This window comes from Dipodomys merriami, unplaced genomic scaffold, assembly GCF_024711535.1.
Source record: "Dipodomys merriami isolate MVZ:Mamm:240054 unplaced genomic scaffold, mDipMer1.0.p SCAF_102, whole genome shotgun sequence".
Classification (NCBI taxonomy): Eukaryota; Metazoa; Chordata; class Mammalia; order Rodentia; family Heteromyidae; genus Dipodomys; species Dipodomys merriami.
In genome coordinates this window covers 589,819-596,224 of record NW_027202294.1, presented here as the reverse complement: position 1 = coordinate 596,224, position 6,406 = coordinate 589,819, and positions in this window count along the sequence as shown.

The following is a 6,406-nucleotide window of genomic DNA, read 5'->3' as shown; positions in this document are numbered from 1 at the left end:
TGGATCCTCTCCACATGGACTGCACCAAGGGCAGGAACTAGCACATACTGTCCTGAGTCCTGGGTTGAATCACTACGTGACTCAGAAATCGTCTATGTGGTGGCTGAGTGTAGAAGGGTGCATGGCAGGACATCACAATAGGATCTTTCACTGGATTCTTGACACATCTTCCAATAGCCAGAGACAAGTGGAGGTAGGCTAGCCCTGAAAATTTAGGCCTGGGAGCCAATCATTACCCAATTATTTGGTCCTAAATTTTTATTTTAATGTTCCTTAATCTATGCCATTGGTTCCTGTCATAAGAAGAACTTGTATCAGCCTTGAGCTGAAGAGCTGAGGGACAGTGCCCAGGCCCAGAGTTAAGGCTCCACAACCGGACCCCCCCCCCCCCCGCAAAAAAAATAACTAAATTCTATGAAGCTAAGAAACCAAAGACAACTTAAAGCTATCTATTCAAGTACAAAGTGAACATTTGAATAAAGGAGGGTACTTACCAGTATATAGCTGTCAAAAATCCACACAACAGTCAGACATCAGTGGCTCACATTTATAATGTGATACTCAGGAGGCTGAGACCTGAGACTGGAGGGGTTTAAAATCTACATTTGAAAATAAATGTTTTCCTAAATTGAGAGGGAGAGACAGTTATGCTCTCTATAGATGTTGTAAGGTTTTCTTTCCTTCCTTCCTTCCTTTCTTCCTTTCTTCCTTCCTTCCTTTCTTCCTTCCTACCTTCTTTCCTCCCTCCCTTCCCTCTCTCCCCTCCCTCTCTCTCTCTTCCTGCCTCCCCTCCCTTTCTCCCTCCTTCTCTCCTTTTCTTAGTGGTAATAGGGATTGGGCTCAGAGCATCACACTTTCTTTCTTTTCTTTTCTTTTGTTTTTTTGTTGTTGTTGTTGTTGGTCGTGGGGCTTGAACTCTGGGCCTGAGCACTGTCCCTCAGCTCTTCAGCTCAAGGCGAACACTCTACCACTTGAGCCACAGCACCATTTCCAGTTTTCTGGTGGTTTATTGGAGATAGGAGTCTCATGGTTTTTCCTGCCCGGGCTGGATTTGAACCGTGATCCTCAGATCTCAGCCTCCTGAGTAGCTAGGATTACAGGCATGAGCCACCAGCGCCCTGGCAGAGCATCACACTTTCTAGGCTAACATTCTACCTGGGACTGAACTGCAATCCTGTCTCTAGCATAGCTATGATGATAGGGGAGAACCATCATCACCATACTTCGATGAAGTCTCACTTTGTTCCTAGGCTTCCCTTGTAACTGTGATCCTAATCTCTGCTTCCCAAGTAGCTGAGATTACAAGAATACACTACCACATTTGGCCTGCAGTAAAATCTTAAGCTCCAAAGCTTCAGACAATGGGATATTGACAATAGTAGATCATGTACTGCTGGAAGCATTCTACACACACACACACACACACACACACACACATCTTAGTTTTGAAAATGATTATTTTAATTGGCTTAACCTGTGAAACACCTTGAACCAACTCATAGAGCACCATTGTAGTACAGTGGAGAACAGTGTAGGAATATTTAGTGCCCTGAAAGAGATGAGAAAATCCTGTCATCAAGCATCTTGTTTTGCAGTGCTTCTGTCCACGGGTCTCCATCTGTGGCTTTGAGGTAAGCCTCAGAAATGTCACCATGAATTTTACCACTGGGACAAGTTGTCTGGGTTCTGTTAGTCACTTTATATGCAGCATCATATTTCATGAGTAGATGTCATGAGAAAACATTCAGTGGAATTATCATAGAGTTTGTCAGAGGGCAGAGTTAGAATGCACAACCAGTTGTGTTTGATTTAATGTCTATTCTCTTAACTGCTGTTTTACATAGTACTGACTTCTTCATATCCAAGAATGGAACAATCTCAAGCTTTGGTACTTTATATACATGGCAACTCTTAGGTAGTTGTTTAAAACTTGCCAATCATAGCTGGGTGCTGGTGGCTCATGCCTGTAATCCTAGCAATTTAGGAGGCTGAGATCTGAGGATTATGGTTCCAAGCCAGCCTGGGCAGGAAAGTCTATGAGACTCTTATTGCCAATTAACCACCAGTAAACCGGAAGTAGTGCTATGGCTCAAGTGGTAGAGTGCTAGCTTTGAGCTAAAGAGCTGAGGGACAGCACCCAGGCCCAGATTTCAAGCCCCATGACCAACAAAATAAACAAACAAAAACCCAACAACAAAACTTGCCAATCATATCTATTCATCTGACAAGGGTCTGTATTCTATGGTCAGGTTACACAATTGGGGAATATTTTTCACAGAGTTAGTTTAACTAAATTTATAGACAATATTCCATGTTCCCTATGCCATCCCATCCATTCTCATACCCATCCATTCTCTAAGTGCTGCCAGGATGACCTCTTTAGCCATCTTTATTTGTTTTTTTTTGGGGGGGGGTCCAGTTGTGGGGCCTGAACTCTGGGCCTGGGCGCTGTCCCTCAGCTCTTCAGCTCAAGGCTAGCACTCTACCCCTTGAGCCACAGCACCATTTCCGGCTTTTTTCTCTTTACTTATGTGGTGCTGAGGAATCGAACCCAGGGCCTCAGGCATGCAAGGCAAGTGCTCTACCACTGAGCCACTTTCCCAACCCCTTTAGCCATTTTTAAATCTTCCAGTACTTCCAGACTTCTTGAAAAACCCAAATCCTGATCTTCATCCATACCTCTCTAGCTTCATCCCGCCCCACTCCTAGCATCGGCCTTACCAAATTATAGACTGGAATTCCCATAACAGGCCGCCTCTCCTTATCATGTTACTTGGTTTTTTTTGCCTAGACAGGCATACACATGATTCTCTCTTTCTCTTTTTCTCTTTCACACACACACACACACACACACACACACACACACACACACACACACACACACACACACACACATTCTCTATCTGGTTAATTCCTGCTCCCATCTCAAGACTATGATTTGGCCACATCCCCATTTCCTCTCACTGGCTCCCACTGGCACAGATTCTTTTATTCTCTTCCTCTTTAAAGTTCTCTAGTCCAGTTCGATTCTTTCTATTCTACCCTGAGGTGTCATAATACATGTTTTACTGTGAGTTACTTAAGAACAGGGACTGTCTCTCTGAGTTCTGTATCCCTAGCATTCCAACAAAAGGCTTTATAGGTTTGGGGTTCAGTTGGGAGATGCTGTGCTAAGGGTTCATGGAAAGTGTGAAGGAAGTTCATAGAAGGCCTGGTCAAGGAAGGCTTCATGAGAAAGTGCTATGTGAGCACTTTCCTGATGGAAACCTCTTGCTTTTCAGTCAATTAATCTGCATGTGTTTGGTCAGAGAAAGGGGGGGGGGTGGCAGGCAGACAGACAGACAGGAAGACAGATAGCACATGCATGCACATGCCTGTGTTGTCTAGGCAGAAGAAACCTGTAACGTGATAAGGAGAGGACCCACCTGTTCTGGGAATTTCAGCTCATAATTCAGCAAAGCTGAAGATACAGATGGCTAAAGAGGTCGTCCTGGCAGTACTCAGAGAGTGGATGAGTGTGGGACTGCAATGGCACAGAGAACATGGCATGCAATTCAGAAATCAGACCAGCTGGATCTAGTGCAGTCTGGGGGCTGGGTAGCTTGGGTAGCTAATAGGATAGCTGGAGAGAAGTGACAAAAAGACAGACTTAGGCAAATGAAGTGGATAAATGAGACAAATAATACAATGTATTTTTCCTAAGAAATAAGACTTATGTCATCCTTTCATGTCATCTTTGAAAAGACTCATATTTCTGTACCTTTTGTAGATGTTGTACTATAGGTACAATTAGCAGAATTAACAAAATCACTATTCTTTCCCTAAGTTTAAAAAAATTGATTATAACATTGCATATATTTATTGAGTACACTGTGGTGTTTGGGAGCACATATATTGTAGGATGAAAATCAATATGCTTTATATACTGCCTAACATGTACTGACGTCATCCTGTGTTATCTGACTTGTTTTCCTGGAGCTGAAATTATGGGATGTTTCTATGATTTTTGCTTACTTCCCCTCTCTTTTCTCTGCCCTAAAGTTGGTAAAGACCTCAGATCCAAACTCCTTCCTACCCCATGCTGCTGCCACCCTCACATCAGAATTAAGGAATCAGAGAAGAGACTTGTGACAGCAGCGAAGAACATTCACGTTCATCTTCAATGAAACTTGTATTCAAGCAAAATCTTGGAATATTTTTTCCCCAAATTTAATTATATCTTTATTAATTATAAAATATGGATTTTAGAATCTTTTTTATCCAACTGTATCCAAAGGCTTTAACAACAAGAAGTATGCATTCCTGATTAAGAAATCACAATTTTCCCAGAATCCAGCACAAAGAAAGTGTGCTCAGGATTCATGGTGTTTGGTTTGTTATTTATATCTCAAAACCCAGGTTGAATGTGAAAAATAATTAGTAGTATGGAGTGAATAAATCAGCAATTTGTTTTGAAAATAGTGTTTTAGAACACTGAATGATGTGGTGGTTTTTTTTTTTTTTTTTTGCTATCATGCAACAAAACCTTTATTAACATTTTGAACAGGTTCAGCTAATACTGAAACTGGTTAATTTCTAGACTTAAATTGGGGCAAATGGCTATAGTGCTGAGTAATGCCATCTTTGGGCACTGGGAGGGTAGACTGTAAAACTAATAGCCAGCCCTGAGACGGAGAACCAGATGCAGGGTAGACTCTTTCTGGATGTTGTAGTCAGAAAGAGTGCAGCCAACTTCCAGCTACTTGCCTGTGAAGATCAGCCTCTGCTGGTCGGGAGGGATGCCCTCTTTATCCTGAATCTTGGTCTTCACATTCTCAATGTTATCACTGGGCTCAACCTCTAGAGTGATGATCTTGCCAGTCAAGGTCTTCATGAAGATCTGCATTCTGGCCTGTTACCAAAGACGAAGAGGCCGAGAATTGCCAATTATTTGGACACAGCAGCGCAGCAGCTGCTCCTCACAGAAAAGTCGCCTTCTCTGAATGATGGTTTTGCTTAAGAGCAAAAATCATGGAGTAAAGACTACTTCCCTCTCTTTCCTCTCTTCTCCATTTCTTCTCTCTTTTCCTGAATAATTCTTGATCAGAAATAGTTGAAGACTCATGAGAACTCCAGTTATGAGTGTAGCAGTCCATAAATGTGTCTTGTAGTCTTAGCTTGAGAAGTTATTGATTGAAAGGAGATGGGTTTGTAAAGCTTGCCTTGATAGCTCTTAATTAGTATGCAAATGTTTATTTCTAGTCTCCTAAGTACTCTCATTAGTCCACGTAATTCTTAGCTGTAGTCTTTCAAACCTGTAATAACATACCATCTTGCCCTCATCAAAATCCACTTTGGGTACTGACATCATCTGTTACTTGATATCCCTGATTTTGTTTTCTGAAATGATTTCTCTTGCTTGAATTGTTTTTAGATATTAATCTTATTGTCAGGAAGAAAATATTTGAAGTCAGACTAATTCTTACTGTCAAAATGCAAAATGTTGGGCAGATACTGGTGGCTCACACCTCCAATCCTAGCTACTCAGGAGTCTGAGATCTGAGGATTTCAGTTCAAAGCTAGCCTGGGCAAGAAAGTCTGTGAGACTTTTATCTCCAATTAACCACCAGAAAATGGGATGCTATGACTCAAAGTGGTAGAGTGCTAGCCTTGAGTGAAAGAGCTCAGGGACAGCACCCAGCTCGGAGCTCAAGCCCTACAACTGGCGGGGGAAAAGGCAAAGTATTCATAGGAAGCAGAGGAGTACTGGTCAGTAAAACTTGTTGATTTATTCGTTTTGAAAACTAATGGCTGAAAAAGTCTCTCCCTAGAAACAATTATTAGCATGAGGTGAAGTCATCTTGACATCTCTTTAAAATCTCTGAGTAGAAATCTGAACTGACAACTGATAAGCTTCTCCATCTCCCTCCTTCTCCTTCTCTCTCTCTCTCCCTCTCTCTCTACTTCCCTCTCCTGCCTTTCTCCTTCCTTCCTTCTCTTCATCCTTCCCTCTCCCTTCTCTCTCAGGGACATTCTGCCAAAAATTCAAATTCACTTCTTTCTGGGTTACTTAATTGCACAAGCTTTATGCTAATTATGATTTGGCAGCTCTACAAAAACTTCAACTTGTACATGCAAGTTCAAAAATTCTGTTTCAATGGTTCAGAGTTAGGCTGGGAAGGGATTTCAGCCAATGCCAACCTGGAGTGATGTATGCTTTAATTTTTTAACCTGTGAGTAGCTTATAACATACAGTTTCATAGGAATTTGCTTAACAAATGTGGATGTGATTAGTTATGGGCCCTCCAAAACCCCAGACTCTACTCCTTGGTATCCTGGGGTGCTGTCTGTGAGTGACAAACTCAAGAGACTGAGAAGACCATCTTTGTTGGTGGGTGCTACCCTTGCCCTTGGCATGAATTCTACT